Here is a 16,349-nt window from a genome sequence, read left to right as displayed (position 1 = left end):
AGGAGCCATCCCATATGATGCAGTCACAAAACCCAGACACTATTGTGGATGCCAACAAGTGCTTGCTGACAGGAGCCTGATATAGTTGTCACCTAAGAGGCTATGCCAGTGCCTGACAAATTCAGAGGTGGATGCTCTCAGCCAACCATTGGACTGAGCACAAGGTCCCCAATGGGGGAGCTAGAGAAATGACCAAAGGGGCTGAAGGAGTTTGCAGCCTCATAAGAACCAACAATATGAGCCAACTAGTACCCCCAGAGCACCCAGGGACTAAAGTAAACCACCATCCAAAAAATACACATGACGGGACCCTGGCTCTAGCTACTTATGTAGCAGAGGATGGCCTTGTTGAAGATCAATAGGAGGAGAGGCCCTTGGTACTGAGAAGGCTGGATGCCCTAATGTAGGGGAATGCCAGGACAGGGAAGCAGGAGTGGGTGGGTTGGTGAGCAAGGAAAGGGGTGATGGGATAGGAAGTTTTTGGAGGGGAAACTAGGGAAGGGGATAGCATTTGAAAGTAAATAAAGAAAATGTGTAATAAAAAATTTTAAAAACAAACTAAACAACAACAAAAACAAAAAAGAATTTCAGCTTGTACTAAAATATGCCTAAGTTAAAGAATGTGAAAACCATCTTCAGCCTTTAATCTACAAAGTCACTGGTGCTGCACATTACTCTTGTAGAGAATGATTGGACAGAGGTAAGCCATGCTCTTCATATTATGCTTTAAGAAATCAACTAGTTTTCATTAGTAATCTGCACTATGACCTTAACTGGATTCAGTCATGTAGATATATCTCTAGGTGTCTCTATGACTGGTGTTTCAAAGGGTTCAAGGGAGAATGGAAGACAGCCCTAAATGCTAGCAGCACCATTCACAGTTGTGGTTCCAAGCTGAAGAAACAGGAATGATTCATCTCTCTCTCTGCTTCTGGACTGTGGATAAAATATGACCAGCCACCTCCTACTTCTGGAGGCAAGCCTTCCTTTCTTAAGCCGATTTTATCAGGTATTTTTTTAAATACAACTAGGAAATTAACATACCCACAATGTTGTAGGCAGATTATCTGTATTTAACCAGAGATGTCAGTTAATTCTAAAAATAGCCTTACAAATTACAGTTATAAGTCATATTTTCCAGGTGAAGACCTGAAACTGAGAAATTAAAGTGATTTAGCTAATAATAAACAGAGGGTGACATTCCATCTAAGACACCCCATTACTCAAATGGCTGTAGACTGTTTTGGCTAAGATACTCATGTTAGGCTCACTAATATACTCATTATGACAATTTATTATATGGGTATGCATTTAATCTTCTCTTTTGTAAAATGGCAGATTTAAAAACACTAAACTGAATTTCTATTTTTTGAAAAACTATCAGCATACATTCCAATAAAGATCATAGCATCTATAACCTCACCAGCATTCGCATCAATTAAGGCTGAAGCAGCGTGGCTCTTACACTAAGAAGAAACATAAGAGTCCCTCACATCAAACAGATTTTAAAAATCAAGGTGAATGCTCAGAAGGATGTCGCTATTATTCCTTTAATATTTCTACCCAAGTATATTAGAACTAGATGCTTTAAAAATATGAATGAAGCAACCTCACATACATAGATGACTATTTTGACATTTAGAATATTCCTTTCTCCTGAGCCAAGGCCACAGGCTGTTTTGTAATTTTTAAGATAGTTGATAAAGTATAAAAACATCAACAACAAAAAAGAAAGAAATGCTATTTTCTATAACAAAATATTTTATCTTTAAATAAACAAACCTTTGTACAGTGTCGGAACAACCTACCATAATCTAGGAACTTTCTGCGTCTAATCCAAAACTCTCAGAGAAATATAGAAATCAAATCAATGATTTAGACCAGCAAATAAGAAAAGTATATGCCCTGTGCTTTTAGATGAATTAAAGCATTAACCAAACCTCTGTGCTCCTATCCACCAGGGAAGACAGAGTTATTAAGTTTCACTTCCAGGTTCTGAAGACAGTTGGAAGCCATGCTCTGAATAGTTGCTGTCATCTCCTAAAAACATTCCGGTTCTTTCAATTCTGAAGCAATTATTCACATTCTGAAGTGATGGATTTCTCCTCCCTCTCTACTTCATTTTCCCCCCTGGTTCTCAATAATCCGTCCTCCATGGCTTATTCATTTACAGATTATTTTCTGAGTACCACTAGTATTGGGAATACCCTGATAATAGTAGATACACAAATATGAAGACAATGTAGCCTCTAATCATAAGACACTTATGACCTATTGTGTTGCCTAGCTTATGTCCTTGACATGACATTGCCATAACCTGTTTTTGAAAGTTATTGGAAAAAAAGCTGCCAGAATTGATTAAGACAAGGGAACCAGGATTTAGAAAATGCATCTAAAAAAAACTGGCCTGTAGTCTAAAAAGTATTATCTTAATTAACAGTTAATACAGGAGGGCATTCCACGGAGAGTGGTGCCACCCCAGGGCTTGCAGTCCAGGGCCCTATAAAAACAAGTTGAGCAAGCAATGGGGAACAAGCAGTAAGCAGCACTTCTTCATGGGCTCTGCATCAGCTCCGGTATCCAGGATCCTGATGTGAACTTCTGCCCTGACTTATCTCAGTGATAGAATGTGATCTGAATCCTTTCACAAGTCACTCTAGGGCATGACTTACAGCACCAATAGAAACATAATAAAGACAGTAAGTAATCAAATAAGACGAAGTAACTATATCATTATTAGGCATAAAATCCAAGACCATAAAAAAACTAAACACACTTCCGGTTTCATTCTTCACCTGTAGCAGTTCCTCTGTCATAGGGCTCCATACCCAAATAGCACCTGGAGGGAGCGAGCCTCCCAGGAATATGGACAGGCCTGTGAGTGCCCGTAGGACCACCACTGCTGCTCAGAGGAACCTGCCCAGAACCCTCAGGACTCAGGAACCAAGGAGCTGCCTAGGACAGGAGTTATCCAGTCATCATCTACGCCCAAAGCTGTTCCACCTTGCTACATAAACAAATAGCACTAGGAGAGCTAGTCTCCCAGGAGAACCTATACACCTGTAAGCACAGGTAAGACCACCTCTTCTCTTCCAATTCTGGCCCAAGACGGACCCTCACAGAGCCATCAGGACACAAAAACCAAGGATCAGATGGGGACAGGATCATTCTGACCTCTCTGTACCCCAGAGCTGATCCGGTACCACAGCTCTCCATATCTAAATTCCTCCCTGAGAGAACTGGTCTCCCAGGAGTACTGACACATCAGCTTGCAGGAGGGAGAAGCTAAAGTCAGAGATAGCAAGACCAACTACCACCAGAGATAACAAGAAGGCAAAAGGCAAGCACAAGAACATTAGCAACAGAAACCAAGACTACTTAGCATCATCAGAACCCAGTTCTCCCACCACAGTGAACCCTGGTTACCCCAACACACCAAAAAAGCATGACCCTGATTTAAAATCAAGTCCCATGATGATGATAGAGGAATTTAAGAAGAACATAAATAACTCCCTTAAAGAAATACAAGAGAACACAGGTAAACAGGTAGAAGCTCTTAAAGAGGAAACACAAAAACCCCTTCAAGAATCATAGGAAAACACAACCAAACAGGTAAAGGAACTGAACAAAACCATCCAGGATCTAAACATGGAAATAGAAACAATAAAGAAATCACAAAGGGAGACAACTCTGGAGATAGAAAACCTAGGAAAGAGATCAGGAGTCATAGATGCATTAATCACCAAACAGAATACAAGAGATAGAAGAGAGAATCTCAGGTGCAGATGATACCATAGAAAACATGACACAACAGTCAAAGAAAACACAAAATGCAAAAAGCTCCAATCCTACCCTGCCCCCCAAATCCAGAAAATCCACGACACAATGAGAAGACCAAATCTAAGGATAATAAGTATAGAAGAGAGTGAAGAGCTAGGCGTGGTGGCACACACCTTTAATCCCAGCATTTGGGAGGCACAGGCAGGTGGGTTTCTGAGTTCGAGGCCAGCCTGATCTACAAAGTGAGTTCCAGGACAGCCAGGGCTATACAGAGAAACCCTGTCTCGAAAAACCAAAAAAAAAAAAAAAAAAAAAAGGTGAAGATTTGCAACTTAAAGGGCCAGTAAATATCTTCAACAAAATTNTAGANGAAAACTTNCCTAACCTAAAGAAAGAAATGCCCATGAACATAAAAGAAGCCTACAGAACTCCAAATAGATTGGATTAGAAAAGAAATTCCTCCTGTCATATAATAATCAAAACACCAAGCACACTAAGCAAAGAAAGAATATTAAAAGCAGTAAGGGAAAAGGGTCAAGTAACAAATAAAGGTAGACCTATCAGAATTATACCAGACTTCTCACCAGAGACTATCAAAGCAAGAAGATCCTGGGCAGATCTCATACAGACCCTAAGAGAACACAAATGCCAGCCCAGGCTACTATACCTAACAAAACTCTCAATTACCATACATGGAGAAAACAAGATATTCCATGACAAATCCAAATTTACACAATATCTTTCCACACATTCAGCCCTGCAAAGGATAATAGATTGGAAAATGCCAACACGAAGAGAGAAACTACACCCTAGAAAAAGCAAGAAAGTAATCTTTCAATAAACCCAATAGCTGTCTCCTGAGAGGCTCTGCCAGTGCCTGACAAATTCAGAGGTGGATGCTCTCAGCCAACCATTGGACTGACACAGGGTCCCCAGTAGAGGAACTAGAGAAAGGGCCCAAGGAGCTGAAGGGATTTACAACCCCTTGGGAGGAATAACAATATGAACCAACCAGTACCACCAGAGATCCCAGGGTCTAAACCACCAACCAAAGACTACACATTGAGGTACCTATGGCTCTAGCTGCATATGTAGCAGAGGATGGCCTTGTTGGACGGCAATAGGAGGAGAGGCCCTTGGTGCTGTGAAGATCATATGCCCCTTTTTAGGGGAATGCCAAAGTCGGGAAGCAGGAGTGGGTGGGTTGGTGTGCAGGGGGAAGGAGGAGCAGACATGGGGTTTTTGGAGGGGAAGCCAGGATATGTAAATAAAGAAAATAATAAGAAAAAATTTTTTAAAAAGGCCTCATTAATAGCCAACACTGAGGTGATCTGGAAAAAATGATGGAGTTGTTGTTGGTGGTGGTGATGGTGATGATGGAGTTGTTGGTGGTGATGGTGATGATGGAGGATATGGTGGTGATGGTGGTGGTGGTTGAGGTGGAGGAGGTGGTTGTGGTGATGGTACAATTCTTGTATTCTGCTCATCATGATAAGGTCACCACTTAGAGCTGCATTCAAATGCATTCCAGCGAGGACACAGATGAACTTGGTTTAACTGTAGTATACCCAGAAGGTAGCTTGACTGAGCAAGCATGATTGACAAAAGGAGACCAAGACATTCAAGAACAAAGGAAAGAATGGTCATTCTAATGGAAAATTAACCATGCTGGCGCCAGCCGGCAGATGGACCACCAGCTAAAAAAGATGGCACAGCTGAGGGTCTTTCTAAAGGTCCAAGACTTGGACTTATTTTGTAATATATTCAAGTCCAGCTTTCTATTGGTGGCCCCTTTCACACCATAGGCAACTGAAGAGCATCTTTTATTTAGTTATTTGTGCTGCTTTTTAATTTATTGTTTACATCTTTGACTGTTTTAGAAATCATAGCCATTAAAAAGACAACTGGGCTTCTACTAAGTGACAAGCCGATCTATATGTTTCAGTGACTTGTTCAGAGCATAAAGTGGAAAATTACCAGGTACATATTTGTTAGAGGGTAGGCAGTATTACGACGTGCTTTATAATGTGTTTTAATGTAAAATGAGCATTGTTGCATTTTCTTAACAGTCATTGTTTTTGCTTCACAAGGATGCATCAATAGTATGATCAGAGATATTCTCATTTCAAAGAAAAAAAAGAAAAAACTAAACACCTAGGAGTTCATAATAATCCAAAACAAAAAAATACAAAAGGATAAACCCTGGTGGAAGAGATTAGGAAAAAGTGTTGGAGAAGAGAAGATCTTTGAGAATGATATTTAAGGTAGATTATGTTTAAATTGATATACAAAGAGAGCATCTAGGATTTTCAAGATATTTGATCAGTGTGCAAAGTCCAGAGAACTAGAATTAGCTGCTTAGCTGGTCCAGTATGGAATGAGATAAACACAAAACACCAAGCTCACCATGAAAGACTAGAGGTGTAAAATACATTACACTCATTCACTTACCAATAAATACTTATTGATCACCAATGATAACACAATAATCTGTGCCAGGCACTTGAGATGCAAGTTTTGTTTTTGTAGCAAACAATCATTGTTTTCAATGACCTTATAATCCAATGAGAGAAACAGGTACAGGAAGAGATATTTACATGTTAAATGTGCCCTAGGAACACAGAGATAAGGCATCTTGGAAAGCAATAGACAGGTTTCTTCACCAACAAATTGCCACACAGTATTGGCAGATGCTCTCCAGGAGAGTAGGAAAAAGAAAACCACTGTTTTTCAGGGTGGAACACAAGCAAAGGCCAAGCAAGTGAGAAACACGTGAGAGTAGGCTACAGCTAAGTGTTTCCAGAATTCCTGGAAAGTATAAAGCAAGAAGTGGCCAAACAATAATTTGCAAAATGGAAGGTGCCAGGTCATGAAGAAGTGTCTGGTTGGAAACTTGTTTTGTTTTCTTTTGTTTTATAAGGCCAATCAAAGGCTTTTTACCTGGAAGGCCTCAGAGAAGAAAGCTTTCCCCTGCACAGACTTGATGATGTACAGCTAATTATTTGCATGCTTTGCTGGAGGCTAAAATCAAGGTTCCTGGCCCCAAACTAGTCATACTTTATGTGTATTGCCTTCCCACTGTGACCATACATCTCTCTCTGGTGTCTTGAGCTAAGGTTCATTTCAGATCTTTCTGTTGAAATCTTACTTGAGGAAAGATGGGGAAACCTTATAGATGTTTCTCACTACTTAAATTCAGTCTATACGGAAATTGTTTTCCCACCTCTAGCTTCCTCTCACACATCAAAGTCCAGAACTGCTTAAGTCATCAGTGTCAGATCTCTGGAATGACCCCAACATTTACAAATCTGTAAGGAATGCAAAGAACTAAATTTGAGGCAAGAGACATTGGAAATGAGAAAACAAGTATCAGGTTACTAGAACACAAAGGTGAATCTATGTAAGTACCAGCTAGACCTCTCCATGTTTAATGAGTTGTGTGGTTGTGGTCTTCAGCAATAAGGACTTGCTGTCAGGTTGTAAGAGTAACCTATGGTCTTGGCAACAGCCTGGGTTGTTTGGGTATGTCCATAGAATACATTTGGCCAACATCTAAACTGGGTATAACCTAGTCCTGGAAGCTTCATTTGGTGACAAGAGATAACCAGTTGAGACTCCATCTCCCCCATTATTTGGAGACTTCACTCCATCTCCCCCATTATTTGGAGTCTCCATTATTTTAAGTTTCCACTGTGCTAGGTTTTCAAATACACCTTAGTTCTAGCTGTCTCTCCCCACATGCCATCTGTCCCTCATCTCTGCCTCCCCTTTCTTCCCCTACCTGATCCCTCCTGTTTCTTCTCTCTCTCCCCCAACCCCATGCCACCCATAAAATATCAACTTTCTCCCTTCCCTCCTAGTCATATACTCTATACCCAATCTATCTAGAACTATTGACTGTAGCTTGGTCCTCTCCTCAGAGCTCAGGGAACCCAAAGAAGAAGAGGCCTAAAGGGTGTGAGAGTTAGAGGTGATGGAAGACACCAGGAGAACAGTCTTTCTATATCAACAATGCTCATATGAACCATATGAACTCAGAGACTGAAGTGGCAAGCACAGGCCTGGAAGGATCTGCCTATGTCCTCTGCATATACATTACAGCTTTCAGTTGAGTATTGTGATGGGACTCCTGAGTGTGTGAACAACTGGGTCCCTGATTCTTGTGCCAGTTCTTGGGCTCTTTTCCTTCTGTGGGTTTCTATTGGTCCAACTTCAGTGTGATAGCTTTTGGTTTTTCTCATTTTATTTTGGTACACCTTGTTTTCTCTTACAAGCCTGTTTTTTCTTTTTTCTTTTTCCCAATGAGAGACAGAAAGGGAGTGGATACAGATGGGAGAAGATATGGGAAGGAACTAGGAGGAGTAGAGGGGAAACTGTAGTCATAATATATTGTATGAGAGAAGAATTTTCAATAAAAGGGGGAAAGTTACTAGAATAACTTCAAAAGAAAATGAGTGTCTTCAACACTGATTTTAAAATATCCTATTTCTCTGATTTTTGTCCTATTAATACATTACGGAAATCTCCCCAAAATTCTCTAATACAGACAACGGGGGAAAAAGTTTGAAAAGGAAAATGAATAAATGTTCAAGGACATAAGGCAACTGGTTCATAATAAAATGACCATGTGGTCATTTGAAAGCATGTGACCACAAAACTAATTAAAAGTAGCACATGGAATAAAGTAGGCCTAGATTAATGAAGAAAGTCCTGGGGTAAAGAGCAAAGATAGATAAAGAACATAAGAAATACCCAGGGATGCCAACCATCTTAGACTCTACATGGAAAATGTGCCCTTTTCTTATACTCCATTGGTCTGACCATGACACATAAGTATATATGAGTAGCTGGGTGGCCATTTCTTCGAAATAACTCTCAACACTGCGCGAAGGTTACCTTCTACCAGAGCCATACAACTATGGTAGCCGATTAGCGATATCTGTCACACACGCCCTGCCCCTCCCCAAAATCAAAGAAACAGAGAGAGACAGAGAGAGAGAGAGAGAGAGAGAGAGAGAGAGAGAGAGAGAGAGAGAGAGAGAGAGAGAATAAATGTCTGTACACTCAAGACTTGTGTACATGTAGAAGCCAGAAAACAGCTTTGGTTATCATTACTCAGATACCATCTATGTTATGTTATGTTATGTTATGTGTGTGCCACAGCATCTTTTGGAGGTCAAACAATAACTTGATGAAACAGCTGAACTGGCTAAAAGTCACTGCATCAAGAATTTAAATCCCATGGTGACAATTTATATATAGCATAAAAAAGAAAAGAAGCAGTGCCATTATAAGAACTTTTTGTCCTTATTTACACTCCCAAATTATCTGCATAGGATATGTATTAATAGACAGGCTTGTTTTAAAATTTTCACATGGTTGTATAGTAAGACAGTGTTCCATTACAGTGAAAAAATTCTGAGACATATAAATTATTTGAACGAGTGACTTGTAGTTTATGTCTATTTATCAAATAAAAAAAAATGGAGTAAATGTAACAAGAATCTACAACTCTCTTAGAGCCTCAGGAGCTCTGACAATAAGCATGTTCTCCATCCAGAATCCATGGTCACATTCTATTTCTATAAATGTACTGATGCTGGGTGGCGATGGCACACACCTTTAGTCCTAGCACTTGGGATAGGAGGCAGAGGCAGGAAGATCTCTGCATTCCAGGCAAGCCTTGTCTACATAACAAGTTCCAGGACAGTTCAGGGCTATGCAGAGAAACCCTGTCACAAAAAACAAAACAAAACAAAACAAAACAAAACACAAACCCAACCAACCAAAAAAAAAAAAAAACCAAAAAACCAAAAAACAAAAAACCAACCAACCAAAATCAAAACAAAAAAGGGAAGAATCGACTAACTAAATGGGAAATATGACAGTAAGAAATTTCTATAAAAAGATTCAAGTGTTGTCTTTTCTTATTTTAAATTTATTTTGTTTATAATTTAATTACATCTATATCATTTCTTCCCCCTTCTCCTGCCAATCCCTCCTGTCCTCCTTCATCTCCCTCCTGCTCCTTTTGAATTCATTGCCTCTTTTTCTTTAGTTACTATTTTGCATACACATACACACAAAGAAATACATGAATACAACCTGCTGAGTTCATTTAGTGTTGCTAGAGGATGTGTATGTTTTTAGGGCTCATATCCTAACCAATTAGGGGCTCATCCGTGATGAAGACTAACTTACCCTTTCTCAGCAGTTGTTATTGCCAGTAATAGCAGAGAATCAGGAGTCTACTGCAAGGTTGCATCTTGTAGATATGAGAGGGAAGGTACACCAATGAACTCTCAACAATAGGGCTGCCTAACAGACCTGAAAAATGACAGCCCTAACTGGCATGCTAATGTGGATGCAGGAAATCTCAGGAGACCAACGTGCAGTTTTTAATGGCAGGGGTGTAGCTTGTGGTGGAGTGTATGCTTTGGTGTATTCATGTCCCTGTGTTCAATCCCTAGGACAAGGAAGAGAATAAAAATGAGGAGGAACAGGAAGAGGAAGAAGAGTAGAAGGAAGCTTAGCATGTGATTAGTTTGTAAAGATGTTTTATTTGAGGTGACTATTAGAAACCTATGGCAAAGGGAGCTCACCAAACATCTTTCCTTCTTCCAAAGAAACCATACCTCACTGTTTCCTCTGCAGCTAAGGTATGGCAATATGATGACATTACAACCACTAAGGTATCAGCAAAGGTGGTATGATTTTCCTCTATCAACCCTAGGCCAGGAAACTGGCATTTGAGACACACACACACACAGATACATATATATGCCAGGCTGGCCTTGGACTCAGAGATCCACCTGCCTTTGCCTCCTGATTGTTGGGATTAAAGATGTGCACCCTCACAGGTACCTCAAAAACCTTAATAATAACAATAAAATAAAAGTCTGATCATAATATCAAGGACTGAACTATCAAAAAATTTTAAACACACACACACTCCTTTTGTGGTGGCTTATTTTCATTTATTTTGTCTGATAAGGTAGGTTTTTTTGCAGACTTTTTTGCCTGTAGATAAGTGTGTGTACATGTACAATTAACATAATACAGCAGTACTTCAGTAATCAATTATATATAAAACCAACCAGGAATCGAGACTAGACTACTAGAATTAGCAATATCCATGTAACTGGTGTCTTTGAAAAGAATGTCAGGATAATGATGGGGCAAAGCCTCAGGGCAGTTGAGTCCCATATGGAAGAATTCAACAAGGACCACATCGTCAACATCATTCACGTGGAGCAAGAAAGTCACACATAGTGTGTGTGTGTGTTTGTGTTAGTACACGAGAAAGAGCTTAGAGAAAATGATTATACTAAATGACATTATAAAAAGGTGTAAAAAATGTACAAAATAAAGAGATCTGACTAGGCCCACACATATCAGAATAGCCTAGATAGGTACTGACAAAGAAGTTTATGGATGCTGGGGTAAGACTGTAGGCCTGCACTGGTAGCTATTCAGGACTGCAAGCTGTGGGACAGCCTGGGAAACCTGAGGAAATCCTGACTCAAAGTAAAGACAAAGAGCTGGTGACAACTCAGCACTGTCCACCTAGTGATCATGATGCCTAGATTATTCAGACTACAACGGGATGAATCAAATGTGGAAATATTCACAGGGTTCATCACATTCTTGAAGGCTTCCAAAACAAGTAAGAAAATTAAAGTCATTCAGGCTGGGCCTCTTAAGTTTTCAATTCCTATGCTTTGACACTGTACCTAATTAGGTTTCTAAGTGAAAAGGTTGACTACAACATTTAAAAAATAATTTATATAAATTATCTGCATTTTCTCAAAAACAGAGGATTGTCCTCAACCAATAATGTGCTAAGTTACACAAGATGTCTTTTTGATATGCTTATCAACATTTGAATCCTTAAATATATAAATTAATCAAAGCCTCTTGGTCAGTTCAACTCAAAAGACAGTTAAATATCTACTTAACCTATAGTAAAAAAAAATTATGTTAGGAAAATCATCACAAAATACAATCTTTGTACAATCCTGTTGCAGGAAAATGAATGTGGACATGTGTCAAATTTTTTTTTTAAATATCTTCTCTATGTTTTCTAAGGTTATCATCAATCCAAGTTGGAAAAGAAAGAAATCACAGAGCGGTACATGTGTTTAAATACCGTATGTTTTCATTTTACACTTCTCCTATCAGGATGAAGTCTTAAAAGTAATTCAAAAGGAAAATGAAAGTATTTACCCAGAGGATAGAGTCCATATGTTCTGAAATCTGGAAACCCACTGGGGAAAAGTCATGAGTTTTTAAAAACCAAATTTTGACAATTGGAAGCTGATGTGACTCTCTCTGTCTCTGTCTCTGTCTCTGTCTCTCTTTCTCAGAGTTGAATCATCCTCAGGGGAATGAAATAGACTTTTATCAACTATGGAAAAGCTTAACACCTGCTTAAGTACAAATGACTCAGAAAACATTCAGCAAGTCTTCACAATTTCACAATGAGGCTTCGTAATACAGACTCACTCCAAAGTGTTAGGTCTATTCCTGGAAGTTTCCCACAGGAAGCACAGCTACATATTTAGGTCTGTTTAGATTTCATATTCTCTAGTTTTCAATGCTCTTATAATAAACATATTTACTACTATACAGATTTACAATTAACATTAGTATTTTTGTTGGCAAGGACAGAAAAGTTGGCTAACATTAAAGATTTATACATTAATAACAGCCCCAGAGTCTAATATGAAAGTCATCCCTTATTTTCTCTATACAACTTCAAATTTCTAAAACTTTCAGCAAAAGTTATTTTTAAAATTGAGTGAAAATGGAAACTATAACCATACCGATCATACACATCTCCTCTGAAAGATGTTACTTCACGGAGATTTAAATGTTCCTTTTATATTTGATCTTCTCTACCATCTAACCTATTTATCCCAATATTTGCTATAAAAACTATGTTTTTCCTAAGTAGATTTTATTTATTTCTTATACAGTCTTTTGTATATTCTATGTGACAAATTCACATACATTAAAAGAAAAAGGTATGTGCCCTTCTAATTAACTGATAGAAGCAAGAAAGTGTGAGGGGGTGAAAGCACCGTGTGGGAGAAATATCAACTATATTGTAGTTCTGATTTCTTAACTCACTGATGGTTAAATCTGAGCAAGTACCCTTTAAACCTGTGAGGGCCTCAGTCTCCTCATCTGACAAATAAATATGAGAAATTAAGGACTCTGTAAGTCCCAGACACCTTATAAATGTTATCACTTTGATGTTCTACTTCAATAAAAGTGTATATACTTTACCATACTTCACACACTTGTCTATATGTATTGTGTATTCTAAATCTTATTTGCAGTCCCTCAGAAATCTCAAATACAGCTCAATAAAATGTATAGAATTAATTCTTTTATTTCCTCACTGTGTACTTCTCCTGGAAGTGAAGGACAGAATGCAATCCTTTGCAGCTGCCCTGAGCCTCAGCCTTTCCTGGGATCAATGCTGAGCTTGTGGACCAGTAAGAAGATGAACATAAAACTCTCTCATAGATGGATTCATCTAGATGGGAACCAAGAACACCTGCTGCCTAAAACCACAGGTAATTAAGCTCTGACAAACACACAGGAGGGAAGTGATGATGGCTTTATTCTTTGTGTCATCACACTTCATGAGCTTCAAGGACAATGAAGTTGAAAAGGAAGGAACCCAAAAGTTAAGTAAGTCGACACCTGGTTTTATACTGCAGGAGTCACTGTTTTCAGTACTTATGCTCAAGATGTTTTGGGAAACAAAATTGGGCATGAGAAAATAAGCTTCCAATCAATCTAATACAAGACCAACATGCCAGATAAACTTCTAGACATTTGCTGGACAGTTTACTTAGGTGGAAAACTGAGGATGGTTGAGTCCAAAAGAAAGCTTGGGTTCAGAGACTGTTGCCAGTGAAAACTGCAGGCTAGTTCCCCCTCTTTCTTCCCTAAATCTATGCATGCTGCAGGTTTGAAGAGGATGGACTCCTGGCTAGCTCAGGTATCTTTCATAAGTACAGATCATTACTGGCAAACCCTGCCTGACAGCAAGCAAAACCTTACCCCACCAGGGCATTTTGACAGCAGTATTGAAATTTCTAATGTACACCATATGATTGACTTAGCTGTTTCAATTTTGTCTACATATTCCAACACGACTATATCACCTTTCCAGTGAAAAATAGTAAAAGCAAGTGAAATATTCACGACTAGAAAAAACTCAAACATTACAAACTGTATATATAGACTAGGGGCAGAGGGGTTCTCTCCTAGATCAATGGTGGGATACTTGTCAAACACAGGTTAGAACCTGCATTTTATCCCCAGTTCTTTAAAAAACAAAAATCAAATAAAAACAACAAAACCCAAAGAACATAAAGCTTGCAATCAAGAATGGCACTTATCATTATCAATGAGAATTCTTGTCCTAGTTCTACTGTGATCACATCATTATACAATGAATTCTATAATTTGCATATTCAAATTATTATGAAAATACAGGGTCCTTTTTGCTTTTTCTCAGTAACCTGTGCTTTCTTTTGAAGTTTTTTTTTTCTTTTCTTTTCTTTTCATTTGCCACATAGACTGGAGTATATTTTGAAATTAAAATTATACACCTCTATTCAAAGGTAGAACAATATTCAAATGACAATTTTAAACAAAAAAGTGTACTATTTGGAAGACTTTTAAGCTAATATTTTTATATATTTATAAACCATGCATTTTCACAACCAAGGAATATATTAAAATGTCAATAAAATGAACATAGATAGAGCTAAGAAATTAAAACACATCAAATTTCTAAAAATAAATGTGAGGAAATATCTTACTTCAATTTAGCTATTTTGCAATACATAAATATTTTAAAATATCATGTACTGCATGATAAATTCATAAAATTTTATTGGTCAGTTAAATAAGTTAATTTTTAAAATGTCAAGCATTGTAAAAATAATTTGAAATAGTTTTCCATAAAAAACACTGACTCTTTTTTATTGGTCATTTGCTATATACTGTTTACTTTTAGGAGTTCTTTATGATTAAGAAAAACAAAAATTTTAAAGATACAAATTGAAAAATGAATAAATTCCTCTGAACAGTTACGGTTGGTGGAGCCAATAAGCAAGGGACACTGGTCAAGTGGGAAGAGTGGCCCATGCCTTCCCACAGTCTTTGAAATGTACTATACAGAGGAACCAATATGCATGTATCACACGACTGAGAAGGTGGAGGCATCAGGGATGCCAGCAACCACTTTATGCCTCCATCAATGGAGAAGCCATATTGTCCACAGGTTTGTAGGAAATAGAGAAAAACGATTTCTCCTCAAAAGACCAAGACAAGCACTAAATTACACAGGCTGTGTATAAAATTATTGGTAAAATATTCATGAGGCCAAGTTCAGTATCTTATCTTGAAAACACACTCCAAAATACAAACAAAAACCAAAAACCAAAAACCAAAAACAAAACAAAACTCACTGAGATTCCATCTTATCCAGTTAGATTGGCTGAATTCTGTAAGGAGAAATGCTGGTAAAAATGTAGAAAAACAGAATTACGCTGTTTATTGGCATGAATATAAATCAGTCCAGCCTCTATGGAAACAAGCTTGGAGGTTCCTACAATGATGAGACCTACAATATGATCTAGTTAGACTACTTTGGGATATTTACCCAAAAGATCGCACACAAGTCAACATGTCTAGCTGAACAGCAACACTTATTGTAGAACTTTTCACAATAGGTAAGTTCACATGGACTCCTAAGAACTAGCCGAAGTGTACAGCAACCTAGGAATGGATAAGTGATTTACAGACACAATGGAATTTCTTTAGTCCACAAAGAAGAAATAAGTTATGTCACATGTAAGAAAATGAAGGCAAATGCAAATAATCACATTAAGTGAGTTATGTGAGTCTTAGTCAAATCTTAGACAACAAGGTCCTAGACTTTATAGATACATAAAATCATATATGACATGAAAAAAGAGAAAATTTGTCTAGGAGAACAAAGGGGACTAGTGAGGAGAAGGAAACAGGATAGGTCAATAGAACATTGAAGGGAATATGCTTACATGACAGCTTGTGTAATAAGGCATGGAAAGGAATATGCTACACTTTGGCCTTGTGTAGTAGGACATGGGGCAGGGAATTGGGAGGGAAAATGTTGCATTACAGCCTTATATAATAGGGCACAGAATAAAATATGCTTGCATTGTGATCTTATGTTGTAGGGCGAGGGAAAGAATACACTTATATTGTGACCTTACATAGTAGGGCATGGGAGGAAATATGCTTGCAATGTGGTTTTATGTAGCAGGGCACAGGAATATGCTTGCACTTTGATCTTACATATTAGGGAATGAGAGGGATTGTACTTGAATTATGGCCTTACATAGCTCAGCATAAAAAGAAAATGCACCCCACTGACACAAAGTATGTTCAGCTCCACAAAAATAGTGATTTAATTGATTGTTTCCCATCTTTACAAACAGATACACATGAGTAGCTGTTTAAAAATAGTGATAATTATTCAGTATTTTTTTTTTGAGTGA

General features: G+C 38.2%; 1 protein-coding gene across 3 annotated transcripts in view; it reads right to left on the bottom strand.

Moving 5' to 3' along the window:
- Lrba (LPS responsive beige-like anchor protein) overlaps positions 1–16,349 on the bottom strand; it is a 591,176-nt gene that overhangs the window by 306,161 nt on the left and 268,666 nt on the right. The gene's annotated exons all lie outside the window — the stretch shown is intronic.

Source organism: Mus caroli, chromosome 3 (assembly GCF_900094665.2).
Source record: "Mus caroli chromosome 3, CAROLI_EIJ_v1.1, whole genome shotgun sequence".
Classification (NCBI taxonomy): Eukaryota; Metazoa; Chordata; class Mammalia; order Rodentia; family Muridae; genus Mus; species Mus caroli.
Note: the sequence above shows the minus strand (reverse complement) of the source record. Positions and strands in the feature narration are given on the sequence as shown.